The sequence below is a fragment of the Coregonus clupeaformis genome, unplaced genomic scaffold (assembly GCF_020615455.1).
Source record: "Coregonus clupeaformis isolate EN_2021a unplaced genomic scaffold, ASM2061545v1 scaf0052, whole genome shotgun sequence".
NCBI classification, from domain to species: Eukaryota; Metazoa; Chordata; class Actinopteri; order Salmoniformes; family Salmonidae; genus Coregonus; species Coregonus clupeaformis.
The window spans coordinates 68,696-81,114 of record NW_025533507.1 but is presented as its reverse complement, the minus strand read 5'-3'; the positions used below and the strand labels follow the sequence as shown (position 1 = coordinate 81,114).

General features: G+C 42.3%; 2 pseudogenes; both read right to left on the bottom strand.

The window, feature by feature from the left end:
• Positions 1 to 5,520: 5,520 nt before the first annotated feature.
• On the bottom strand, positions 5,521 to 7,321 carry LOC123483246 (annotated as a pseudogene).
• Positions 7,322 to 9,073: 1,752 nt separating this feature from the next.
• LOC123483247 lies at positions 9,074 to 10,096 on the bottom strand (annotated as a pseudogene).
• Between the last annotated feature and the right edge of the window lie 2,323 nt (positions 10,097 to 12,419).

Below are 12,419 nucleotides of genomic sequence, written 5' to 3'. Positions count from 1 at the left end.
GGCGTTACGCACCGACCCTAGCCCTCCACAGTGTCCGGTGGGTCGGACGTACGTCCCGCTCGAGGTCCGGGATCGACTCATTTATTGGGCTCACACGTCACCCTCCTCTGGGCATCCAGGTATTGGCCGGACAGTGCACTGCCTTAGCACAAAGTACTGGTGGCCAACGTTAGCCAGGGATGTGAGGATTTATGTCTCCTCCTGCTCGGTGTGTGCCCAGTGTAAGGCGCCCAGACACTTGCCCAGGGTTAAGTTACAACCCCTGCCCGTTCCACAACGACCCTGGTCTCACCTCTCGGTGGATTTTGTTACAGACCTTCCCCCCTCACAGGGGAATACCACCATCCTGGTCGTTGTGGATCGGTTCTCGAAGGCCTGTCGTCTCCTTCCCATGCCGGGTCTTCCTACTGCCCTACAGACCGCTGAGGCTCTATTCACCCACGTCTTCCGGCATTACGGGGTACCCGAGGATATAGTGTCTGATCGAGGCCCCCAGTTTACCTCCAGAGTCTGGAGAGCGTTTATGGAGCGTTTGGGGGTTTCGGTGAGCCTTACCTCGGGTTACCACCCGGAGAGTAATGGGCAGGTTGAACGTGTCAACCAGGATGTGGGTAGGTTTCTGAGGTCGTATTGCCAGGGCCGGCCGGAGGAGTGGGCGAGGTATGTTCCCTGGGCCGAGATGGCACAGAACTCTCTCCGCCACTCCTCCACTAAACTAACTCCTTTCCAGTGTGTGTTAGGGTACCAGCCGGCTCTGGCACCTTGGCATCAGAGCCAGATCGAGGCCCCTGCGGTGGATGAGTGGGTGCGGCGCTCGGAGGAGACGTGGAACGCTGCACACATCCATCTGCAGCGAGCCATCCGTCGACATAAGACGAGCGCCGATCTCCACCGCAGTGAGGGGCCAGTGTACGCACCTGGAGATCGAGTCTGGCTCTCGACCAGAAACTTGCCCCTCCGCCTGCCCTGCCGGAAGCTGGGTCGGCGGTTTGTGGGGCCTTTTAAAGTCCTGAGGAGATTGAACGAGGTGTGTTACAGGTTACAACTGCCAATTGATTACAAGAATATTAACCCCTCGTTCCATGTGTCTCTACTCAGGCCGGTGGTAGCTGGTCCACTCCAGGACTATAAGATAGAAGAGACTCCTCCGCCCCCGCTGGACATCGAGGGGGCTCCGGCGTACACTGTTCGGTCCATCCTAGATTCGAGACGCCGGATGGGGGGTCTCCAATATCTCGTGGAGTGGGAGGGGTACGGCCCGGAGGAGCGGTGCTGGGTGCCGAGGAGGGACATCCTAGAACCGTCTCTTCTGACCGAGTTCCATCGTGGTCATCCCACGCGCCCTGCTCCGCGTCTTCCTGGTCGTCCTCGAGGCCGGGGTCGGCGCACGGCTGGAGCCGCGCGTCAAGGGGGGGTACTGTCACGGTTTCGGCCGAGGCTGCTCCTTCTCCTTGTTCGGGCAGGCTTCGGCGGTCGTCGTCTCCGGAGTACTAGCTGCCACCGTTCTATGTTTCGATGTTTGATTGGTTTTGTCTGTTTTGTTACACCTGTTCCTTGTTAGTGTTAATTATGCGTCCTATAAGTTCTCTTGAGTTTTTTCATGTGTTGTGTGTAATTGTTTGTTGTCACTGTGGGATGCTAGTTCGTTTTTTTCTCTCTGTTCGGTGTAGTAGAGAGCTCCGCACTTTTGTGCCTTTGTATGTACTTTACCGGTGTGCGTAAAGTTCGCTTACCTGCCAGGTTGTATGTAGCCGTGTTTGGCTTGTTCTTTTTGTCTTCACTAAAGACGTCAGTACGAAGCCTCTGTGTGTCCTGCGCTTGATTCCACACCACTTCTACACTCAACTGTGACATAGACTATTAGCTCAAAAGTATTGTGGAGCTCCTGCACCTAAATATAAACAGTACCGGCACCCAAAATGAGTACCGGCACCTATTTCAGTCAAGGTCAAGCACTGGTTCTACCCCTCCCATTGTTTTGCATTCAATGATGCTAATGATATGTTCTGAGTAGGTAAACTAAGCCCCGTTTTCGGTTTCTGACTATCATGATCCATATACTTGCCAGTTATCTGTACACTTGAAATGTGTGTGAACTATCCCTTTAAAGCAGCCCAATGTGTATGAAACCAGTATGCGTATCGGTAGACTAAGCTCAAACTGTCTAAGCTCAAAGTCCTGTGGGTAATTCAATACCAAAAGCATGTTGACAGATGGGTAGGCCACTGGCTCGCTTCACTGCACATCATGAGAAGTAGAGGAGAGCGGGCAGGTCATGATAGTCCCAGAGAGTCCAAACATAATTAGTGGTGATTATAGATGCAGCCCCGGACGACAGGTAAGCTGTGACAGAGAGACAAAAGGAAGGCCCCCAGGGTTTCCATGGTGTCCCGGTTGTGGAGTACAGCTGTAGTCACACCTGCCCCCTAACAGTCACACCTCCTAACCTAACAGTACACAACCACAAGACCTTCCAAAGGCCTTACTTAAAGGTCCAACGCAGCTATTATTATCTCAATATCAAATCATTTTTGGGTAACAATTAAGTACCATATTGTGTTTGTTTTCAATTAAAATTGTTAACAATAAGCAAAAATAGCTTCTTAGCAAAGAGCAATTTCTCAATCAAAGATTTTGCTAGAACTTTCTGGGAGGGGAAAATTGATTATTGGCAGAGAGGTTTGGAACTTTATTTCTTATTGGTCTATTAACTAATTTACTGCCTGGTGACCAAAACGCAGTCCCACCAAAACAGGCAGAAATTTCTGGTGGTATTTTCAAACAGCTCTTACACTAAAAGGGCAAAGGGCATTATCATAATTTTAAAATTTTCACAGTATTATCCCAACCTGAAAGTGTGGAAATATATACCTCTGTAGCTCAGCTGGTAGAGCACGGCGCTTGAAACGCCAAGGTAGTGGGTTCGATCCCCGGGACCACCCATACACAAAAATGTATGCACGCATGACTGTAAGTCGCTTTGGATAAAAGCGTCTGCTAAATGGCATATTATTATTATTATATATAACACACAGGAAATCAGGTTTTTGACTGCAATGGGCATTTACGTCATTGGGACTGTGTAACCTAACAGTACACAACAACAAGGCCTTCTAAATGCCTTAGTTAAATCATTGGGACTGGGTAAGAGTACAAATTACACATACAGCTGTCTCATAGTCTGCTCAACCCCACAGAAAAAATAGGCTTTTATATTCAATTGAATAATAATTTGTAATCATACCTATTAACAATATGTTGTTGAACAGGATTTCTTGGCTGATTGAGCAGTATAATACCATGGCTCCAAGTGGTTCAGTCTGGGGAACTTGGGAAATTGCAGGACTACTTATTCACATGACAGAACTTTCCACGCTGAAGTCATCTTGCAATATACCAATCTATATGAAGCAACTTTATATACAGTACCAGTCAAAAGTTTGGACACACCTACTCATTCAAAGGTTTTTATTTACTTTTACTATATTCTACATTGTAGAATAATAGTGAAGACATCAAAACTATGAAATAACACATTTGGAATCATGTAGTAACCAAAAAAGTGTTAAACAAATCAAAATATATTTTAGATTTTAGATTCTTCAAAGTAGCCACCATTTGCCTTGATTACAGCTTTGCACACTCTTGGCATTCTCACAACCAGCTTCATGGAGTTGTCACCTGGAATAATTTTTCCATCAGTCTTGAAGGAGTTCCCACATATGCTGAGCACTTGTTGGCCGCTTTTTCACTCTGTGGTCCAACTCATCCCAAACCATCTCAATTGGGTTGGCGCCGGGTGATTGTGGAGGCCAAGTCATCTGATGCAGCACTCCATCACTCTCCTTCTTGGCCAAATAGCCCTTACACAGCCTGGAGGTGTGTTTTGGGTCATTGTCCTGTTGAAAAACAAATGATAGTCCCGGATGGCATATCGCTGCAGAATGCTGTGGTAGTCATGCTGGTTAAGTGTGCCCTGAATTCTAAATAAATCACTGACAATGTCACCAGCAAAGCACCCTCACACCATCACACCTCCTCCTCCATGCTTCACTGTGGGAACCACACATTCGGAGATCATCCGTTCACCTACTCTGCGTCTCACAAAGACACGGCAGTTGGAACCAAAAATCTCACATTTGGACTCATCAGACCAAAGGACAGATTTCCACCGGTCTAATGTCCATTGCTCGTGTTTCTTGGCCCAAGCAAGTCTCTTCTTCTTATTGGTGTCCTTTAGTAGTGGTTTCTTTGCAGCAATTAGTCCATGAAGGCCTGATTCACGTAATCTCCTCTGAACAGTTGATGTTGAGATCTGTCTGTTACTTGAACTCTGTGAAGAATTTATTTGGGCTGCAATTTCTGAGGCTGGTAACTCTAATGAACGTATTCTCTGCAGCAGAGGTAACTCTGGGTTTTCCTTTCCTGTGGCGGTCCTCATGAGAGCCAGTATCACCATAGCGCTTGTTCAAAGTTCTTGAAATTTTCCGGATTGACTCACCTTCATGTCTTAAAGTAATGATGGACTGTTGTTTCTCTTTGCTTATTTGAGCTGTTCTTGCCATAATATAGAGTTGGTATTTTACCAAATAGGGGCTATCTTCTGTATACACCCCCTACCTTGTCACAACACAACTGATTGGCTCAAACGCATTAAGAAGGAAAGAAATTCCAGAAATTAATTTTTAACAAGGCACACCTGTTAATTGAAATGCATTCCAGGTGACTACCTCATGAAGCTGGTTGATATAATGCCAAGAGTGTGCAAAGCTGTCATCAAGGCAAAGGGTGGCTACTTTGAAGAATCTCAAATATAACATATATTTAGATTTGTTTAACATTTTTTCTGGTTGCTACATGATTCCGTATGTGTTATTTCATAGTTCTGATGTCTTCACTTTTATTCTACAATGTAGAAAATAGTAAAAATAAAGAAAAACACTGGAATGAGTAGGTGTGTCCAAACTTTTGACTGGTACTGTATATTAAAACTATGACAAAAATATGAAAGAGCATAACAATCCTTTAAAGAGGCCACTGCCTAACCTATCCATTTGATTGAATAATAATATTAAACAAGTGAAGTAAGAAAGGTATTAAACAGATGTTAAGTATGTTACGATGACAGATTATTGATATTCCTAGATCACATAAGCAAAGTAAGTTGATGTTGCCCTAAAACTGATTCATTTTCTATAATTATTTTCACAATTTCACAGTACTATCCCAACCTCTTTGTGTGGAAATGTATAGAAAACACAGGAAAATCACATTTCTGAGCGCACTGGGCCTTTACGTCATTGGGAATGTGTAACCTAACAGTATACAACCACAAAGCTGTCTAAAGGCCTTAGTTAAGTCATTGGGACTGGGTAAGAGTACCAATTACACATACAGCTGTCTCATAGTCTGCTCGAGTCCACAGACAAAATATGTTTTCATAGACTGATGCAGTTCATATTCAATTTAATAATTCATAATCACACTCATTAATAATATGCTATAGGGTTTCTTGGCTGATTGAATTATATAATAAAGCACCAAGTGAGTCAGTTTGGGGGACTTGGGAAATTGCAAGACTACTTATTCACGACAGATTTTCCACGCTGAGGTCACCTTGCAATATACCAATCTATATGAAACAACTTCATGCATATATTAATAATATAACATAAAACATATAAGAGTAAACAAGCCTTTAAAAAGGCCACTGCCTAACATATCCAGTTTACAACATGGGATTGAATAGTAACGTCAAAACAAGTCAAGTAAGAAAGGTATTAAACAGATGTTAGGTATGTTACTATGACTGATTATTGATATCCCTAGATCACAAAGCAGAGTAAGTTGATGTTGCCACAAAACTGATTTATTTTTCTATTTCCCCCCAATGATTAGTGGAGCTAGAGATATACACATGAGCCCCAAGACACACAGGAAACCAGTGTGGAGCTGACATTCATTAAATGTTCACGTGAACGCATTTTTTTTTTCCTCACCACCATGAAAAATGCTGTTCTGATGTCCCTTGTTTTCATCCCATATATAATTGGATTAATAATTGGCAGGAGAAGGTAGATCATCATACCACACAGTTTCTGTGCATTAGGAGGTATGTTCTGAAAGCGATATGACAGTATTACAAAGGTGGTAGTAAATTCAAAAAGGAAAAATGTTACTAGCTGAGCGACACAGGTGTTTACAGCCTTGCTCTTGGTGTCAGATTGTCGATTAATTATGCATATTACAAGAATGTTAATATAGGAAAAAAGCTGAATACCCACACTGATAATCTGCATAACCGCTGTCATAGCCAAACCATAAATGTTGTTAACTGTGAGATCTTCTCCACATGAGAGGCGAAGTAGAGAGGGGTTGTCACAGTAGATATTTAGTATGTAAGCCTTGCACCTCTTAACTCTGGACTGAAGAGCAAACAGGGTCAGGATCATGGCCAGGTCAAGGCCCCAAGCAGCTGATATAATGACACATAGTGTAAAAGGTGTCATGGTCGAGGGGGTATTGCAGTGGTTTGCAAATGGCAAAATATCTATCAATTGACATCGCTGCAAGTACAAAAAGCACACCACCTCCGTACATGTGACAAAGAAAGGCTTGAAAAACACATGTGGGGTAGTACACAGAGTGAGTCTGTGTCACGATGTCTGCCAACACCCTCGGTAGCATAGCGCTGATTCCTATCAGGTCATTCAGGGGGAGACTGAAGAGGATGTAAAACATGGGCTTGTGGAGAGTCTGCTGTGTGATGATCAACAGTATGATGGTGAGGTTACAGAAGACAGAGAACAGATAGAGCAGGAGACCCATGGTGAACACAGGGTAGTTCACTGGGGTAGGGATGTCAAAACTGGCAATCTGCAGGTTGTAACTGAATGTCTGATTAAGAGTCTGGCCCGCCATCATCAAATACCTGTAAAGGAAGAAAAGCAAATCTTATGTACACATTTTAAAGTGCTATTAAACTACTTGGTATGCAAATCTGACTCAATACTAGCAAAAACGTATCTAAAGCCAGTCAGCTCCAGTCTAGCTTACTGTAGGGTTCTTATTAACATATTAACTGAATTATCAGATTGGTTGTATTCAGTCAATGTATATTGTAGTTTATAATTTTAAACATATATTGTCTTTAACTTAACATGTACTCTGCATTAAAGCAATGTGTATGTAAGTATACGGCACGTTATTCAGATGAGTGGTATAGCTTACCTGAGGGTTTACCTGTCTGTTACGTTCTGTCAAACAATAACCTGGTATTATGTTGTCAATCTTTCTAAACTAGTTTGGAGAGAGCTGTGGCACTAGCAGAAATAAAGCCCCAACTCCTTGTGCAGTAGAATGTTATTTAAAGGAGACAGATTCATGTGACAGTAATCCCAGAGAACCACTCACACATTCTGACGTAACTCAAGACTAAGTGATTGGTTGCTGGGATGATTGCATGATGATGTATTAATTACTGTATCTAAATACATAATGATGTTATATTGTGGTAAATTACGGTGTATGTACGTCGTTGGCTAAGGCTTTATTGTAAAATCACAACATCAGCACATATTAATTACAACACTTTCAAAATTGCCCCAAATTACAAAAGGCTCTATTCAATCAGTACCACGGAAGTTCAGCTTTACTGTGTGATTGAAATGTAAAGATAATGGTTCTGCTTTAGTGGAGACAGCATTCAGAGTAAACGCTGCCTGCATATTACTTTACATTTATATCGCAGAATCTTTAACGCTTCAGATTTACAGATTGAATAGAGGCCAGAGTAGAAAAGAAATTGTACATTTAGAAAACAGTAAAACATTAAATCAAAATGTTATAGGGAAAAATACCAGCATAATTACTCGTGCTATACAAATCAAGGGCCAGAAATAGTATTTATACTATTTTCATTTTAAGGGGCAATCTGAAGTTCAAACAATAACAAAGGTACAACACGCCACTGTTTTGGTAAACAGCCAACATGCAGAAGCTTTTATCCAAAGCGACTTATAGTCATGCTTGCATACATTTTATGTATGGGTGGTCCCAGAATTTGAACCCACTATCCTGGCGTTACAAATACCTTGCTCTACCAACTGAGCTAAAAAGGGGCTGAATAACTGTAACCTTTCTCAAATTCATAGACATAGACATGACCATCCATGATATCAAAATTATAGTTTTAAGCACGAGTCTTTGTTTACAATTAAATTGTTTACAATGGAGTGAAACAAGCGTACATTTTGGGTTCAAATAAGCTAATGAGGCATTCTTCAAGAACCAGTGGGTATATATAATTAATTGAAAATTTAAAAAAATGGATGTACCAATCACAGATAGCACAGCACCTTTTAACATAATTTCTCATCCCATATTTGACCTTTTTGTTTAACCTTGTACGTTTAAACAAATGCTTTCTAAAGCTTGGAATTAATTGAAAATACATTTATTTTTTAAACTTTTTTTAAAAAAACTTGAAAGGTAAATAAAGGTAAGGAGAAGGGATACATCTTTAAACTCAAAGCACAATCTCTCATTTCAACAGCTTGACCCAGCTTGACCCACTTTGTTTGGTAAACTGAGAGATGGGGCTGGAGATTCAGGGACTGCCAGTCCATGAGGTTGAAATGATAGTTTGATGGATGATTTGAAGCTATGGTATAATGTGCATTGTTTAATAATGCACTGTAAGCACAGATGTAGTGATGAACTACCGGAAGAGAATAACTCCCGAGTGGCGCAGTGGTTTAAGGCACTGCATCGCAGTGCTAGCTGTGCCACTAGAGATCCTGGTTCAAATCCAGGCTCTGTCGTAGCCGGCCGCGACTGGGAGACCCATGGGGCGGCGCACAATTGGCCCAGCGTCGTCCAGGGTAGGGGAGGGAATGGCCGGCAGGGATGTAGCTCAGTTGGTAGAGCATGGCAGTTGCAACTCTAGGGTTGTGGGTTCGATTCCCATGGGTGGCCAGTATGAAAAATAAAAAAATTATCTATGCAGTCACTAAGTTGCTCTGGATAAGAGCGTCTGCTAAATGACTAAAATGTATTATGTAACTATTTCCGTTGTATGTCTTCAGAGCAGAAACAATACACTTTGCCCCACATCTGGCCTGACTGTGAACTGTCATTACACACCATGTTTATAATAGGTTCAGACTGATACTTTGTTGAGAAATACTTTCAATAGAGTGATTCGTATTTCACTTGCGTTCAGCCCATATACAATTGGATTCAGAAGTGGAGATACTAGAAAGATGAGCATGCCCATAATCTTTTGCAAGTCAGCTGAGACATTCTTGAGTCTGTATGATAAAATGGTGGAGATTCCTACAACCTCAAATATGAAGAATATGACCAACTGTGCCATGCAGGTATTCAAAGCCTTACTCTTAGCTTCAGACTTACTTGTAACCAAGCAAGTGATCAGAATCTTCACATAGGAAAAAATCTGAACAGGTACATTTATAATCTGCATGACTGCTGTGTTAAACAGGCCTATGACATTATTCAGTGTAGTATTACCACAGGTGAGCTTAAGAAGGGAGGGGTTGTCACAAAACACATTCATTATGGAGGATCTACACCGGGGCAGCTTTATCTGCAGAGAGAACAGTAGTAGGATCAAGAGAAAGTCAAGACTCCAAACCAGTACAATAATGAGCAGCACATTCCTGGGTGTCATAATAGTATTGTAGCTTAACGGCTGTCAGATGGCAACATAGCGATCAAAGGCCATAGCCGCAAGAATAAAGAGAACCGCACCTCCATACATGTGGAGCAAGAACCCCTGAATAACACAGTGAGGATAAAAGACTGTGTTTGTCCCAGTCACAATGTCTGACAGCACCTTCGGGAGCATTGCAGTGATTCCTATCAGATCGTTGAGAGGAAGACTGAAGATAATAAAATACATGGGTTTGTGGAGGTTCCTTTGCATGACGATGACGGACAGCAAGGTCAGGTTGCAGAACGCACCAAATAAATAGATAGCAATGCCCAGGAAAAAGATGGGATACTTTCCACCAGGTGGAAAAAAAAATGGGTCCAGAGTTAACTCAAAGCTGACGCTGAAGGATACGTTCTCCATCAGAGCTCACCAGAGTGGTGCTAGAAAACCTAGAGAGAACAATGTTGAGAATGAATCTAAGAACTATGTACAGTGGGGGAAAAAAGTATTTAGTCAGCCACCAATTGTGCAAGTTCTCCCACTTAAAAAGATGAGAGAGGCCTGTAATTTTCATCATAGGTACACGTCAACTATGACAGACAAATTGAGAAAAAAGAATCCCGAAAATCACATTGTAGGATTTTTTATGAATTTATTTGCAAATCATGGTGGAAAATAAGTATTTGGTCACCTACAAACAAGCAAGATTTCTGGCTCTCACAGACCTGTAACTTCTTCTTTAAGAGGCTCCTCTGTCCTCCACTCGTTACCTGTATTAATGGCACCTGTTTGAACTTGTTATCAGTATAAAAGACACCTGTCCACAACCTCAAACAGTCACACTCCAAACTCCACTATGGCCAAGACCAAAGAGCTGTCAAAGGACACCAGAAACAAAATTGTAGACCTGCACCAGGCTGGGAAGACTGAATCTGCAATAGGTAAGCAGCTTGGTTTGAAGAAATCAACTGTGGGAGCAATTATTAGGAAATGGAAGACATACAAGACCACTGATAATCTCCCTCGATCTGGGGCTCCACGCAAGATCTCACCCCGTCGGGTCAAAATGTTCACAAGAACGGTGAGCAAAAATCCCAGAACCACACGGGGGGACCTAGTGAATGACCTGCAGAGAGCTGGGACCAAAGTAACAAAGCCTACCATCAGTAACACACTACGCCGCCAGGGACTCAAATCCTGCAGTGCAGACGTGTCCCCCTGCTTAAGCCAGTACATGTCCAGGCCCGTCTGAAGTTTGCTAAAGTGCATTTGGATGATCCAGAAGAGGATTGGGAGAATGTCATATGGTCAGATGAAACCAAAATATAACTTTTTGGTAAAAAATCAACTCGTTGTGTTTGGAGGACAAAGAATGCTGAGTTGCATCCAAAGAACACCATACCTACTGTGAAGCATGGGGGTGGAAACATCATGCTTTGGGGCTGTTTTTCTGCAAAGGGACCAGGACGACTGATCTGTGTAAAGGAAAGAATGAATGGGGCCATGTATCGTGAGATTTTGAGTGAAAACCTCCTTCCATCAGCAAGGGCATTGAAGATGAAACGTGGCTGGGTCTTTCAGCATGACAATGATCCCAAACACACCGCCCGGGCAACGAAGGAGTGGCTTCGTAAGAAGCATTTCAAGGTCCTGGAGTGGCCTAGCCAGTCTCTAGCTCTCAACCCCATAGAAAATCTTTGGAGGGAGTTGAAAGTCCGTGTTGCCCAGCGACATCCCCAAAACATCACTGCTCTAGAGGAGATCTGCATGGAGGGATGGGCCAAAATACCAGCAACAGTGTGTGAAAACCTTGTGAAGACTTACAGAAAACGTTTGACCTGTGTCATTTCCAACAAAGGGTATATAACAAAGTATTGAGAAACTTTTGTTATTAACCAAATACTTATTTTCCACCATAATTTGCAAATAAATTCATTAAAAATCCTACAATGTGATTTTCTGGATTTTTTTCTTCTCATTTTGTCTGTCATAGTTGACGTGTACCTATGATGAAAATTACAGGCCTCTCTCATCTTTTTAAGTGGGAGAACATGCACAATTGGTGGCTGACTAAATACTTTTTTTGCCCACTGTACATGAAATTGGCTACATGTTTAATATACAATACAAGACATCACCTTCCACGAACAGCTGAGCATGAATCCTGAGAAGATGTAGGTGCCTCCAGGGTGGGGCACTGCTTTGTACATATTGGCCTTTGAAACTTTATTTTATTGCTGCCTTCTGATTGCTATGCGTCAGTCTTAGAATCCCATGAGATAGTGGAGCTTTGATTGCAAAATTGAGAGGATCACCTTAGAATGGGTTAGACGTAAAGAATATAATTAATGAATGAATTGAAATGAATCAGGGTTAGGGTTAAGGGCTTTACAGACAGGAAGTGGCGGCGTGGTTGCCCATTCATTTTCAATGTAGCAAGGTGGGGGGCGCAATTCTATCCAGGCGGAGTGATCGGCGGTGCTCATGCATGTGATTTATACAGTATTTTTGGTATTATCCAGTGGTGGAAAAAGTACTCAATTGTCATACTTGAGTAAAAGTAAAGATACCTTAATAGAAAATGATTCAAGTAAAAGTGAAAGTCACCCAGTAAATTACTATTTGAGTAAAAGTATAAAACTATCTGTTTTTAAATGTATTTAAGTAGAGTGGTGGAAAAAGTACTCAATTGTGGTACTTTAGGGTGTTAGGGAAAATGTATAGGAGTAAAAAGTACATATTT